Below are 15,082 nucleotides of genomic sequence, written 5' to 3'. Positions count from 1 at the left end.
AGTTCAAGAGAAAAGCAGTATATATGGGACTCTACCAAATTTTTTAAATGTGAAAACTATCATTGTTTACAAGAGGCTTACTTCTGTTAGCTTTATACTTTTGCTCCAAGGCTAACAGGTTTGCTAATCAGTTGTGAAGTTGCAGCTTTTCAATGATATATTCTATGATAAATGCAATTTTCAATGAACAGGAGAATGGTATTTTTTTCTCAAGCCCAAATTTGGAATTTCCAACTGCCTTCTATAGTTACCCTTGTGTGTCACACCTCAAACTGCACATGAACATACCTGCACTAAACACTGCTCCCTGTCTTAGCATCCCATTCTCCCAGTCATCAACGCTTACTACTGGGAGCCATTTTAGACTCTATCTAGTTAGTTATTCAACAGGTATTTGAATATTTACTCAGTAAGTTGTGCTAGAGCAGCTGTTTGTCAAACTTCTTGGTCTCAGGACCCCTTCACATTCTTAAAAATTGAGGGCCCCAAATAGCTTTGTTTACCAATATTTTACCATATTAGAAGTTAAAACAGAGAAAAAAATAAATATGTGCATCATGTTAACATTTTCATGGAACTGTGTTTTCCACAAAGAATGACATTTTACTTTGCAGTTGAGTTCTCTCAAATGCCTGTCTTAACAAAGTGGCTAGATTTTGATCTGTATTCAGTTGGTTGAGATATGTTATGTATTTGCAATTTTTAAAAATTTCATGTATTGGTCATTAGAAAATACTGGTTCACTCAAAGTACATAAAATCTTCTTAATGTTAGTCCATTCATTATGTAATACCTAAAAAAAACTATGTTAACATCACCACTGGTCTCATGAAAAAAGAAAACAACAATTAAGCATTGGGAAGATGGCAAGCTCCTGATATTAGATTCCAAGTTTCCACCAAGTTCTAATTTTCACTTCAAAGTTTGAATTTTATCATTGATAACAGCTGTCAGTTGCTTTCCTTTAAAAGCCCACTTCCTTCACATTTGAAAAAATACCTGCCAACCTGCTGAAGAGCCAACTCTAACAACCAAAATTTGAGTCATTCTTGCAAGTAAAAATGGTGGACTAAGAAACAGTTCAGGCAGCTTGCGATTCAACTGCATGAGTGCTTTTTCTGTGACAACCATTGTACTTTAGCTTATAGCAAAAGTATTGTATGCACTTTTTTTTTCACCACTAATAGTAACTATTCCACATCGATTCAATAAAATAATTTTGTCACAAAGACATTCTTAAGTATAACTGACTCCCTCCCCTGTTCATTTACACTACAAATGCATGTCAGTAAAGGACAGCCACTACACTTTAGAGCCACTGCCTTAATTTATGCCCAGATGCCGGCAGTTTTACCTACCTCTGCTATTTCACCATCAGTGAAAATGTTAGGATGACCCATGAGATTTTAAAATGTTACTCAACACTTGACTATTTCCAGACAGCATATCTCTTGCCAAACTTTCGCCTAAGATTCTCTGACTAATTGATGCTGATACTGGGCAAATACAAGAAAATAACAAGCCCAGCCACGTTTGCAAGCACATCCATTTGTAAGGTCTAAAGATGCTTCTACATTAGATATTAACACAGACTTCACGTCTACACACAAATCCTTAATATGGCAGGTTCCTGTGTTAAAACAGTGGCACTGCTGTGATTATTTACTGTCCATCCAGCAGACATTCAGCAATGTCAACTGTATGTGGCTTTTTGTAAAGTTTCTCAGATATCATGTGAAAGTTTCTCCAGCCAACGTCATGCAATAATATATCCTTTTACATACTTCAGTAACTTTTTCTTACTGCTGCTTTGGAGTTTTGATTCCTCCTGGAGCCAGACAACATTGTGATATATTAACTTCATCTCTTCATCATTTTTAGACATAGATGATGTAGCTGTGACTTGAACATATAGTCTTAAAATCTTTAAGCCAGTGATCCATTCTTAAGAAAACAAACTGGGGCTTATTTTAGAATAAAGCTATTAAATTCTAAGGTGTAGCTAAAGTTTTTTCTGGACTTTAAAATCATTACCTGGATTATAGAAGTATAACCTAAAAAGTAAGTTAATTTCTAAAAGCACAAATATTAATCCCCCTATATCTATCACCAGAGGACATTGTGGAACATTCAAGAATATATGGTATTATTCAATTAACACCAGTGATGATGCCATTATACATCATGCAGCCTCTGTACCCTTGTGAGAATGTACTAAAAGGTAAATATCATCTTAGTATTAAATTTTGACTCTGAAGACCTCCATACACATCCAGTACCCAAGGAACAACATTAAAAAGTAGGGTGAAGAAAACCAATTATACAATTATTAATTTAATTACAACTGCAAGAAGTACTATGACCAAACATTCAAATTGGAGACCCAGTTTAACAGTTGAGGGCATCAGGAAGGCTTCCTTGAGGAGTGATGTGCTGAGACCCTTCCCACGGACTGGCATTCTGACATTAGTCCTATACTTGCCTTCTATTTTGATTGCTATTACCCTATACCAAACCTCATTATTTCATGTCATGATAACTATATATGAATTTAAGTGGTTTCTGTGCCTTCAAATTTTTCCATCCCTACAGCACATCCTGTATCCTGCAGCCAGATTAAATTTCCTGTCACTTTCCACCAGATAAAAGTAGTACCTTATCTGCTAGGGAATAAGCAAATCAGGCCAGAATTTGAATCCCTGGCCCTCAATTCATTGGTGTGTTTACAGGGAAGTTGTTCAACCTCACTGAGCTTTAGTTTCCTACTTGGTAAGAAGGGGTTTTATTTATCAGGACCACACTAAATACTCAGCAGAGTTTGGCACACTAGGTGGTACATAATTGGCACTTAATATTATTCATTTCTTCTAACCTTTGTTTCAGTTAGCTTTTACCAATAGTATATGTACCGGATTATGTGGCTATTATTTATTATAATAAAAATTCTGAGATGAGATTTTAACCAAAGCTCAGTAAAAACAGGAAAGTCAGTGAAATGTTGACCGAGGTGACCAGAATCCATAACTAGAGGTGCAGGGTGGTTTACTTGGTAAAATAACCAGTTCTATAAATGTGATCTAAAAAGATGTTACTGTTATCAGCAGGGAGAGCCAATCCTGAACATAGTGAAAAACCAAAAAGCAAAACTGAGAAACTAGAAAACAAAGAGGGATTAAGTACCAGGACAAACTAAAGGTCAGGGGTCACTGTGAACTCCAGGTTTAAAGCTGGAAAGCAGGACTATTAAATATAACCATGACTCTGAGACAGAGAGGCAGAAACAGTCCCTCTAGTCCTTAATAAAGCATTTAACACCATACCAGGAATAATTTATCAGGTTCAACCCTGGCCTAAATAAAATAAGCCTAAGTACTTGATTCCATGCTACTAACAGTTAATAATCCAAGTTTCTCACCCATTCCATCAAGAATGGGAAGCCAAGGACAAGGAAAAAAAAAATTTTCTGGGGAAGTACATCGTCCAATATTAAGTAGTATGCCACTAGGTAAACTAACAAAAGCAAGAATTCTCAGCCTGCAAAGTAAAGTGGCAGACTCCTGGATATATGACCATCAGGGCTCTACAATTAAGATTGGCTTGAAACCATCAAATTTGTCTTACCCTTGGGATGCTCATCCCTTTTATTCTGGATTAACAGTTACGCATCAGAATTATACTGGATCTCCTCCATGCATAAAAAAATATGGAAGAAACATTATGTAGTTCTAATCTTGCAAATTAAAAGCTCTTAGAAAATCTTCAACTTTCTCACATAAGTACAAGTATTCAATATACTTAATTTTTGTCCTAGAAATACAAGAAATACGGCTCTACTTCAAAGCGAGATAGGTAGCTGATTTATTTGAAAAGTAATAAAGGCCAAGGAAATTAAGTTCAGGAAGAGGGTAACTGCAATCAATGGTTTGTACAGGAAACCAAAGAAAGAGCTGAATGGTAGACAGCTGTATTCAGAGATCACAAGTATTAGTTTACTTTATGAATAGAATATTAGGATACTTGGATTAAATATGGCCCTAAATTTCTCTCCATAAAAGGAAATGTTTCTATGTTTTGTGGCCCTGTTATTTGAAAACCAATCTCAACACATTTACTGATTACACAGCTGTTTGTTCAGGTACTCTGGAATCAAAATAAACCCATATCCTGGAGGAATTCATTTAGTGGGAACAAACAAAAAAGGGAGCACTTGTTCAAAAAACTACTTGGAATATTTTAACTTTTTCTTTAAAAGAAAAACAATCTGACCTCAAAAATCCCAAAACTATTAAATATTACTACTCTCTGCCTCTCAGAATGTTTTCCCAGTCAGTTTTTTGGAGGATAAAAAGTAAATAGTTGAGTAAAAAATTAGGGACAAAGTAGAGGAGATATATAGTATCAGGGAGGTGAGTTGCTTCTCTTAAGTTGTAATTGGCATACTATAGCCCTGGGCTAAATTTGCAGTGTGATTTCTGGGCCTCCATCAATAGCAAATAAGGAACTTGAAAAAGACACAGAAATCTAGTGCCATTGCCCTTCTGATGTCCTAACTAAATTCAGGATTCCTGGGTGCGGGACTGGGAATTTGTCCTAAATAGCAAACAAACTGTGTGCACTGAAGATTTGAAGACCCCTATCCTAAGGAGAAATTTTAAGTAAAAACACTTGTCTTTCAAAACTGTACTTGAAATTTACAAGATGCTGTATTACCCCATACATCAAAAAGTGTTCTGGTGTTAATTTATACTTCATCAGGACAAAATCTACTTTGTGAGGGTTTCCTGTAACTTGAGATACTTAGGCCCTCCTCTGATGAACATTTTTCAAAAACGAAAACTTGTAGGACTGAAATTCAGGGCTAGTTTCATTAGTATCAGATACAGTCCTGTTCCTCACTAACCTGTGTCACTATTACAGTTTAATAAAACCCCACTTTCCTGAAATTGATTACACATCCTTTTTTTTTTTGAAATCTAGTCAACACTTGCTTTCTCAACACCATTGTCCAAGGCAGGTTTATATTTAGTAATGGTTTGTTGGATTTAGCGCCCAGCTAAGTAAAGCTGAAGTACAGAAATGGGTAAAATGAAACAAGCAAGATAAAAAAAACCCTAAATGGGCCAGGGAGGTTCAACTTTTATTTCCTTGCAGCTCAGTATGAAGAGAAAATTACCAATGCCCATATTAAGTATTCTGCAATTCACCAGCAAGTTTGTGGCTACAGCTACACCGCCCAGAGTGGCAATTTAAGTTTAAATCACATAAAATCAAAAATGAAGTTTTTAGTCACACTAGCCACATTTCCAGCGCTCAACTATAATATATGATTAGTGGCTACCATACTGGTCAGCAGAGATGCGCATTTGCATTACTGCAGCAGCTTCTCTGGACAGTGCTAACCCAGAGCACTGAGCACTAGCATGCACACAAGGAACTCTACTTGAGAGACCAATAACCTAGGAAACTTCATAAAGATATCTACACGTTGCTCACTCCATTTTATTTAGGGTTGGCTAGCCATTAAGGAATATACTAGAAACTTAGTGGTACAAGACTCAACAAGCGCCTGTGCCCTCAAGCAGCTCAGAATAATTAAGAGAATTTAAGCAAAGACAACAGCCTGAAAAGTGTTGTGATTCAACCTGCTATGGGATAAGGAGAAAACTGCTTTTTTATAGGGGAGTCTGGCTCATAGGACAAAGGATCACAGAAGGCAAGATCACAGGGGATATTTGAGTCTTTAACAGTCTTGAAGAGTAAGAAGCATCAAGGATAGCTTGATGCCAGAAGGTAGTACCACCTTGCAGAGGTATGACAAAGTCACTGATTTGAGTGAACACGATCAATTCAAGGTCACCTGGGTAGAGGTAGTGTGTGTGTGTGTATGTGGAAAATTGTGGCAAATGAAAAAGCTATTAAAAGGAGGCTATAATCCACTGAGGGGCCTTCTAGATCACACTGGCGATGATGGCATTCATCCTGTAAGTAGTTAGGAGCCGGTAAAGGAATTGCAACAGTCATTTTCATGCTGTTACGACAGTAGTTCTGTCAACACATAAGACGATCAGACAGTGATACTGGACGCAGAGACAACAGTTTGGAGGCTATTGGCATCATGGCAACTCAACTGTTACTGACTGGGAACAGATAAAAAGAGACGGACTGAGAGGTAGTCAGTCCAGAAGGTAAAAGATATTGCTGAACCTTTTACTCAATTCTCAGTTAAAGCATCAGTCAGGGACACCCAGACTGTGAAGAGGGTCAGGGGTAGAATCCTATCTAGCTGAGGGAAAAGGATGAAATGAAAAGCAAAGCAAGCATTCAAGAAAATTCATAATGGAATAAACTCATTGCTAACTAAGAGTGAGGCCTCTGCTCAGGTTGGGCAGCCTTAATTGGTGGTGGAACTACCTGTATGGTTATGACTCATCAGGCTACCAAAAACAGGAAAGGAAAAGGGAAATGGTATATCTGGGTCGTGGATGAGCAAGTACAACATAGAGAAAATGGGCTCAAAGTATTGAGGGAGAGTTGCCAAGATACCTGACCCTAGGGATGCAAGGAAGGGGCCTTTAAGACTAAACCAGGCATGCTACTATACTCTGATGGCATAGCCAAGGGTCTCAAATGGGGTGAGTAAAAAACTTGGGTGATAACGTCTTTAATCTATCTCCTTTAATCTCCTGTAAAATATCGCAGAAAGATCTTAAGGAGTAAAATATGCAGTCTTGCTGCATAAAATCGGTCCCACATGATTACCTGGACTTCATTTCCCTCCTCCAACCCTATCACAATTACTTTGTGATACAAACTTGAATCTGTGGGAAGAGAAATTTGGCTCGCCATCAAAATCTTAAACCTGCGCAATCCCAAACAGGACAACGCCCAGGCACCAGGTTAAGCCTAAGCAAAAGAATCCCGCCCATAATCGGACTCGACATGGAGGCGATGACGAGATCACGCGGGAGGGAGGGATTCTTCTAGGCCCAGGGCGGTCCTTAGAAGACAGGAGACAGCAGAGAACTCCCATAAAGGTATTGCGGCACTCCCCTCCCCCTATTCAGAAGGGTGCGGCCTTCTCTCCGCCTCTTCCACTGCACGCCCTCAGGATTGCAGCTCGCGCCGATTTTTGGAGGACCTGCGCCTCCCTCCTACAAACCAGCAGGACCGATCCCCGCTCCTTCCGCCACCCCCACAGGTTCCGGAGCAAGTCGGGCCAGTCTCGCCCTTTTAGTCGGCAGCCACGCGGGGCGGAGCCGCGACCATAGCCACCCAGAAGCATCGGCCGGCAGCCCGCCCCCCGCCTCCAGCGAGCGTTTCCTGCCACGTTGCGCAGGGGCGCGGGGCCAGACACTGCGGCGCTGGGCCTCAGGGAGGGCCGTACCAACGAACGCCTCCCCGCTTCCCCCATCGACCCGCAGTGGTTTCGCTCATTTGGGATCCGCGCCAATAGCAAAGGGCTGTTCCCCGAGCTTCAGCAGCCAATGAGATGGGGAAGCCGATCAGGCGGCGGGTAAACCGACTCCACAGAAGGAAGGGGAGGGCAGCAGGATGCCCGCGCGAGAGCCACTTTCACTGACCCTCCCTTCTTCTCCCCCCGCTGGAGGCCGACCGCGCCCGCTAGTCCAACTCTCCACTCCACCTACCTACCCATCCAACCAGGGAGCATCGCGAGAGCCCCGCCGCGGCTGCGCACTCCCAAGGCTGTAACTGACAAGAGCTTTACACCAACCAAAACACGCCATTTGGGTTTTCACACGCGGCGGGAGGAGAAGCGGCCTATCAGTGATGAGAGGCGAGCCGGAAGCGATCGTCCCTCTGCAGGAGTAATGGCTCCGTCCAGATTCTTTTCCGCTCCTTTCTCCCTCCCCCTCCGGTTGTCGCAGGGCGGGCTGTATGCCCGCTTGCCTCTAACCACCTCTCCCCTTTCCAGCGTAACAAATGTTATATGCCCGACTCCCCGCGGGAGAAGAAGACCCCCGCCCACCGGTCAGACGAACTTAACCACCCACCCCCAATCCACCGGGCCTCCCCCTCCCACAGCTCCGTCCCCCTACCTAGCCGAGGCTCTCTGAGGAGCAGCAGCCCCAGAGTACAGTCTCTTCTCCAGGCGGCCCCGGCGGCTTCCTCTGATTGGAGGCGAGCTGGCCAATGGATGCGGGGTGGTAGGCGGAGAGACCAATGGCGCGGCGGGAGGAGGCGTGTCCCGGGTGCCCCTGGCGCCGGCGCTGGGAATCCCCGTGCGGTCAGTGGCGTTTCCGCTCGGGCAGCGGGCTGAGTGAGCTGCCGCCGCCGCCGCCGCCGCCGGGGGAGGGGCGGCCGCCGCCCGCCTGCGCTCAGAGACTCACGCAGCCCCAGTCCCGCCAGTCCGCCAACACTGTAGTGCCGGCCCTCCCCTCCTTCCCTGGCCCTTCCCCCTCCCCGCCTTTGGCTCGCTCCGCCTTACTGTCCCCCACCCCCACCCCACGGGCACGGGCCATTCCCGGCCAGGAAACGCCGTGGCGCCGCGTTGGGCCTAACTCGAGTCCTGCTGCCTCCCGGGAGTGCCGTGCGCCGCAGCCCGGGCCCAGGCCCCGGCAGCGCCTGGGACAAGGTAAGGGTCCGACAGAAAAGAGAGACCTACCCTCACGATCGGGCCCCGCGGGAGGAAAGGGTCACCTCCTCCGTCTCCCCGAGCTTGCTCTTTGGACGTGGGCCTGGCCCTTCCCAGGCTCTTAACAGGAGGATGCTGCCCCTTCCCATCCCCTTCGTCACTCCACACACCATTGCACCCCTCTTTCCCAGGGAGAGAGGCCCCTTCCGTAATCTGATGGACCCCACTACCCTTTTCATGTCTTTCCTGGGTCAGGACGCTTCCCCTCCCCCACGCCTCTTCACCCCTTTTCCTGGGAACTACCTACTCCACGTTTACCTTTTAGTTGAAGATAGGCCTCTCGCCCTTCCTCTTAAAATACACAGGCATACTTTTTTCACCCCTATCCCTCACCCCACCCGTTCGCGCGGCCTTGTGACAACTGTGATCGCTCTGGGGGCCTCAATCTCCCCACCATGATGTTGGACGCCTTCCCTGTCGTCCTCGGGTCCCCATCTCAGATGATTGCGTCCTTTCCCACACTGAAGACCTTCCCTTCGCCACCCCCACCTCGCATTCCTGGGCTTTCAGTGGCGTATGCCCCAGTATCTCAGAGATGGCCCCATTGAATTTGTAGGGTTCGAGCTTGGAGTTGAGCCAGATTGTGTCGTTTTCCCTGTCTTTGGGCGTGGAGACGGATCGTTAGAGAACGTCTTTAAAGGCAGGAAAATTTACCCTTTACGAATTCCCTTTCCCTCTGCGTGAAAGCTAGGGATGCGACGTGAATGGCGGTGAGAAAAAGACCTCGTTTTTAAGTAGGTGAATCGCGTGAGAGCGAAAGTTTAACTGTTGGGAAAACCCCTTCTGTGCTAATTTATTCTGTGGAGCTCCTTTGCCTGTCTCACTTCTTCGGAATAACTGGTCTTTCCCTCAGAGACTGATGCTGCAGCCAGCTCTGCTGGTCTGGGTCAGGGGTGCGTGTATGACCTGCATTTTCTGCTTTCTCATGTTACTTGTGCAATGTGTTCACCAGTAACTCATTTCTTGTCCAAAGCTCTGTGTTCCATTGGGCTTTGTTTTTACTTTAGTTCATTTTTCCAGTTTTCGTCCTGCTCATAGTGACGAAAGAATCCCCAGGTTCTCTACTAATTTCCTTCATCATTTGACAAACAAGTTGCTTTTAAATGACATATTTGTGACCAAGGTCATATTTCCTTTTTTTATTGAGCAGATGTTATATAGCTGTACTTTCGATTGGGGAGGATCCAACTGAGCTATTACGAGCTTTTCAGGAGGATGTCTGTGTACCCCCATTTGGGAAAATTTCTTAATGGTTAATTTTATGTCATTAATGTTTCTAGGTAACGCCGAGAGAAGTTATAAATGATAATTTTAGATGTGTGGAATCTGAGCTAGGACTAAAGCAGAGAATATTCATATAATCTGAGGTTTCTGGACCTCTTGAAGGACACGGGAAATTGTTTTTCACTGGATTTCTTCCAGTTTTCTCAGGAGAATCGTTTTTTTCTATAGCTAAAAATTCTGGCCTGTTACGGGTTTAGAGACTTTATGGTTTACTCAGCTGTCATTATGTGTAGAAAAATTAATTATGTCCTTTGATAGGACATTGCACAAAGCTGTCGCTAGCTATAAATTTAAATTTGTAAAGAGAGTATTTGGAAAATTAGCCTTTTAAAGACTAAAGCTTAATCTTCACTCTTAAATTGCTGGCTAAATTAAGATAGATATTTGGTATTTATTTGGTAAATATTGATTTTTCTAACAAAAGGCCTTAGTTTAAAACTAAAAAGGTGATCTTAGGATTGTTTGTTTCCAAAAGCATAATTCTAACCTTTCTGGCAAGGAGCTCTGGTCCAAAAAAAAAAAGTGTGTGTAAGGAGTGGGGGTGGGGTAAGAAGGTTGTTCCTTTGGGTTGGATCACAGGGTTGAGTATACAAGGCAGCAGCAGCTGCTGGCTCTGGAGCTCTGGTTGCTACGTGAGAAGCTTGAGTAGTGCTGGCTGCTGTCTCCAGGGAAGGACAGCAGTGCAGCGTCCATTAATGCTGTTGGCTGCAGGGAGCTGTACTCAGGCTATGGCTGCTTCAGGACTAAGAAGAAACCTTGCTTTCTTGGGAATTTTCGTTGCTGAGCTGGTTGGCATTTTATTAGTGGGGAGATGATACTTGGCAATTTATAACCTTCTATCCGTTTATGGATATCAGCTTCTGGAAACTGGATTAGTTAGACCTTTTTTCTTTTTTGTATAGTTTTTGTTTTTTAGCAGATTTTTGGTTTTTATCTAGAGATTGGTGCTCATATAGGACTGAAAGTGCCATCAGAGTTAAATTTTCAATCCAATTAAGACCAAACTAATAAAAATATAAGGATCTTCCTGAAACTAGAATGTGAAAAATACCAGTTCTTTTTTCTGCAAGTGATGTTTCCTGCCCCTCTTTAATCGTTGAATCAATTTTGATATTTTGTTGTTTGTGTCTCCTTAGTTGTTAGACCATATTTAACCTTACTGAGTAGATGTTTTACTAAACATTTTACTAAATTTGGAATTTTAAACTCTAAAAAGAACTGCCCTTTGAAATGACTTCTAAATGTAAATCTCAGAAGTCTTCTCTTAATTTCTGTTTCAGTCTTTCCCCAGATTAGATTATTTCTTTGTAATTTGACCTACAAAATTGATGCATTATTTATGTGTTGGGTATCGTATTCCAAGATCACAAGGATGTGTGTTTGGCTCTGATCCATCTGAAATACAGGGCAGACCAGAAGGAATATTCAGGAATCAGGTAAGTCTAGTGTTCAGGATACTTGAGAAGACAGCCTCCGAGCCCCTAGTGTGGTCCCCCCTTCCTCACAGCTCCTGCACAGTAGGAAGATCTCTGATTAAGCAGAACAGTTTGTTGAGTTTGAAGCACTTGGAGAAACCCCCACCCAAATATACACCATCAATTATACAATACATAACAGATGTCCATGTGTTGTTCACTCCCCCCACCCCCCGCAAGACTCTTGCATCTTTTTTTTTCCCCCTTCAGAAGTCTGATATGTTCAGTTTTGTGTGAATGTATATTAAAATGCCACAATCATCTATAATGTGTAGTATGACTGGCATTTGTGGCAGGGAATCAGAAAGAATGGAAATTAGTTTTGTCATTCACAAATGTGGTTTGCATTGTCTCTCAGTGATACAGATTCATGAAACAGAACCTTTAATGGATATAGTTTAGGTGGTTCTAATTCTTATTACTAGTGTACAAACAAATGACATGTCAGATAATATGTTTTCACCCATACTAGCTGTTGAGCATTGTAGATATACATGTCTTTTAGTTTAACTGATAATACGAAAGTTACCTTAAAAGTAATTGCTTTTTCTCTTGTATTTCCTGTTGTTTGGAATCCATTGTGATATTGATGTGATCATTTTCTGAAAGCTAATGGAGGCCCTTTTCATAGGGTATGTTTGACCAGTGTGCTTGAAATTTTTTATTCTTCTGATACTGTTTTGTGTCCAGGAACTCAAATAATTTCTGAACTTACTCTGGCCTTTCAGGAGACTGGCTATTTCGTTTTTTGCCTTTGGACAGGAAGCTAATGTAATGCAAAAGGCAGTTTGCCTTATCTTCCAATTGAAATAACTTCCTGAAACATTAGGCATAGTTGTGACAGTCCATGAATATTGGATACATCTTATCAATGAGAAATTGGATGATGAATAGAATGAAAATTTTCTTAACTACTAATGGTGATTTGTCAGTTTAATTTGAAACTAAAAGGTGTAGTAGTGAATTTTAGTTATAAAAATTAATTTAGGTATTGAAAACTAAAACTACTTTAGGGATATTTTGTTTAAGAAAACTTATTTTGACTCTGAAAAATGTGAGACAATGTATATTTAGTAGTACAACTGGCGGTTATATTTAATTTGATTGAAAACATCCTTTTAGAGGCACTCCTTAGAAAGTTAAATGTGAGTGTAATGTACCAATCTGAGACAGTGACTGGTTACCATTCCCTGCTGCCCCAAATTCCAAAACGAATGGTGAAATGGCATTTTTAACCTTTTCCTTGCTGCTCTGATTTCTTTTGTGGTAGAGATTCAGGGAAATTCACATAAAAGGTAGAGAGAATGTCATTTCCTTGAGTTGTACATATTTTGTTAAATCAGTTTTGAGTCTTAAAAAAATTACCCTGTTGTATATATACCCAATTCTGAATTAAGTAAAAGATACCCAGTAACTTGATGGGAGTAACCCATCACTTCAAGAGTTCTCATTCTGACAAAATATATCAAACTTTTGACACTTTATGAAGGGAACTCTGAAAGGTAAGAAAGGAACAATGAAGCTAAATCAAGTCTACTTTTATAAGAGGCCTCACTGATCAAAGAATTTGTAGTCCCATCCTGCCTCATTCAGTTTTTCCATCATATTGATTTTGTTTGCTGAATACCTCAGGCAGAGACATAAGAGTCACATCTATCTCTGATGTTAAGACAGAGAAAAGGAATTTTTTGCTTATTGGAATGTCTTAGTATTTTTAAAACACTAAGATGATTGGCCAGTTTGGCTTGACATAGATGGCTGTTGATTCGGTCTGACTGCTTTCTCTTACATGCTGCTCTCATGTCTTCTTTGTAGTATGAGAACTCTTAGACTTTTGATGGCAAATTGAAGTAGTAAGAATCATATTCTTATCCTTGTTAGTTATATATGTACACCCAAAGCTGAAAACACTCCTTGGCCTATGTTATGAATCACAAAAAAAAGCACTGGATATATTTGTTTCTATCTGGAGAAATCATGTTTTTGATGTGCTACCTAATTGAGGAAAAATGCCAAATTCCTTGCTACTCTGAAAAATAGATGGAACCGTGGGAGGAGCCTGAGACCTCTGCAGCAAGCAGCCTTTGGTCTGAGTAGAAAAGGAAGATTTTTGTTTCAAATTGCCAGCTGCTTATGTCAGACTGACTCCCTTATTATGCCTCTAGTTGGCCTGTCAATATGGCCAAACAGCTAGATAAGAGCGGGGCAGGACAAAGGGCTCTTTGCACAGCAGGGAGGCAACGTTGGTGGGGGGAGGGGCAGGAGGTAGGAAATGCTGGAGGAGGAGGGTCTTTTCCCTGAGAGATTATTCAGTTTGGCATGCAATTAAAGAAATCATTTGTAGTTCCCACTCAAGCATTCAGTTAGTGCCAACCATATATACTGTTCACCCCAAATTTAGTACATCTTTGAATATCTGGTAAGGATGCATCACCTCCTGCTCCAAAGAAAAATAAAAATCTAAAGCTTTGTATCTGTTGAAAGAAAATAAATCCCATGCCTTCCACCCTCCTAAATACAACTCACTCCCTGAGTAAACCAGTTCTAGAGCATGTGACAGTGGAATTCTCATTAAGAAATGGAAAAGAGTAGTCTATCTGAATAAAACTTTTAGATTTCAGTACTTGCATTGTCTTTGGGATTAGACCAGAATGGGTAGAATAATTTGTTGCCCTTTGTGAAATAGTTCAGATTGTTAGCTCCGATTTTATTTATATCAGTAACAAGGAGAGCACACTTGAGCATTTATGTGTTGTGTTGTCATATAAAATGCTAACTGAAGAAGGGCTACATATTTCAGTTTCATCCCTACTTCCTGGAGAACCTGATATTCCTAGGAAATTACTCCTCCCCCCACCTCTTAGATTAGGCTGAACCTTAACTTGAGATATTTGTGATTCGCACCTAGCTGAGAGTGAGGTGGTTGCATCTAGCTTATTGGAATTAATATGAATCATAGAGTTGGTAGAGATCTGTAGGTTATCTGGCCCTTGGGCAAAAGGTATGAAATGATGAAATATTTCAAAGTTTGGGCCCTTGTGGAAGTTTTCATTAAAATGTTAAAAGGATCAGTGTCCTAAAGTCTTTTTAGTTACTTTCAAAATAAATGCCAGACAATACATGTGTCACCTATTTTTAAAAAAATATATTAAAGAATTGCATTCACAGACAAATTAGCAATTATTTGGATTGCAAAGAGTCCTCCTTTATAAAGGAGCATATGCTGAGGTTCTTTTAAATGCTTAATATATTCTAAGAGAATATGATTTTTAGAAACAATTGCTTTGAACTCATTTTTTTCCCAAGATTACATCTGTTGCTTGAATGAGATACCACCTGTATTGCACCATTATTAAACTAGCCTTAAAGTTTTCCTTTCTGTCCAAACTGCAGGAAAGAGTGAAGGGAACTAGAATGATAGTTTTTGCTCATGGATTCACAGCTTGTTAGCAAAGAAGAGATGGCTTAATTTAATAGAGTAACTAAAAAGATGCCTTTAATGCACATTGTAATATTAGGCAAACTTGACCAAGTTTTGTCATTTCCCTCTGTAAAAAAAAGATAAATGTGTTACATATTTTTTTATGTGTAACAGTCTTGGCAATAAAGATATAATAGTTTGACCTAAAAAGGGAAATTGAGAGGCAGAGTCTTCTTGCCGTTAGAAGGT

At 41.4% G+C, this 15,082-nt stretch overlaps 1 protein-coding gene and 1 long non-coding RNA gene across 6 annotated transcripts in view; one reads left to right on the top strand and one right to left on the bottom strand.

The window, feature by feature from the left end:
• Positions 1–1,601: 1,601 nt before the first annotated feature.
• On the bottom strand, positions 1,602–8,134 carry LOC130684812 (uncharacterized). The gene is made up of 2 exons (XR_008999169.1): positions 2,541–8,134; positions 1,602–2,482 (listed from the first exon to the last, which is right to left on the bottom strand). It is a non-coding gene; the product is annotated as an uncharacterized LOC130684812 (long non-coding RNA).
• A 298-nt stretch (positions 8,135–8,432) lies between these two features.
• Positions 8,433–15,082, top strand: part of SETD5 (SET domain containing 5) — a 74,803-nt gene continuing 68,153 nt past the window's right edge. The window contains exon 1 of one of the 5 annotated variants that reach the window (XM_036877799.2): positions 8,433–8,593. The gene's annotated coding sequence lies outside the window, so the exon portion shown is untranslated. The remainder of the gene's footprint in view (positions 8,594–15,082) is intronic. The other 4 variants (XM_036877802.2, XM_057507007.1, XM_057507008.1 and 1 more) reach the window with 4 other exon arrangements.

The sequence above is a fragment of the Manis pentadactyla genome, chromosome 1, assembly GCF_030020395.1.
Source record: "Manis pentadactyla isolate mManPen7 chromosome 1, mManPen7.hap1, whole genome shotgun sequence".
NCBI classification, from domain to species: Eukaryota; Metazoa; Chordata; class Mammalia; order Pholidota; family Manidae; genus Manis; species Manis pentadactyla.
Note: the sequence above shows the minus strand (reverse complement) of the source record. Positions and strands in the feature narration are given on the sequence as shown.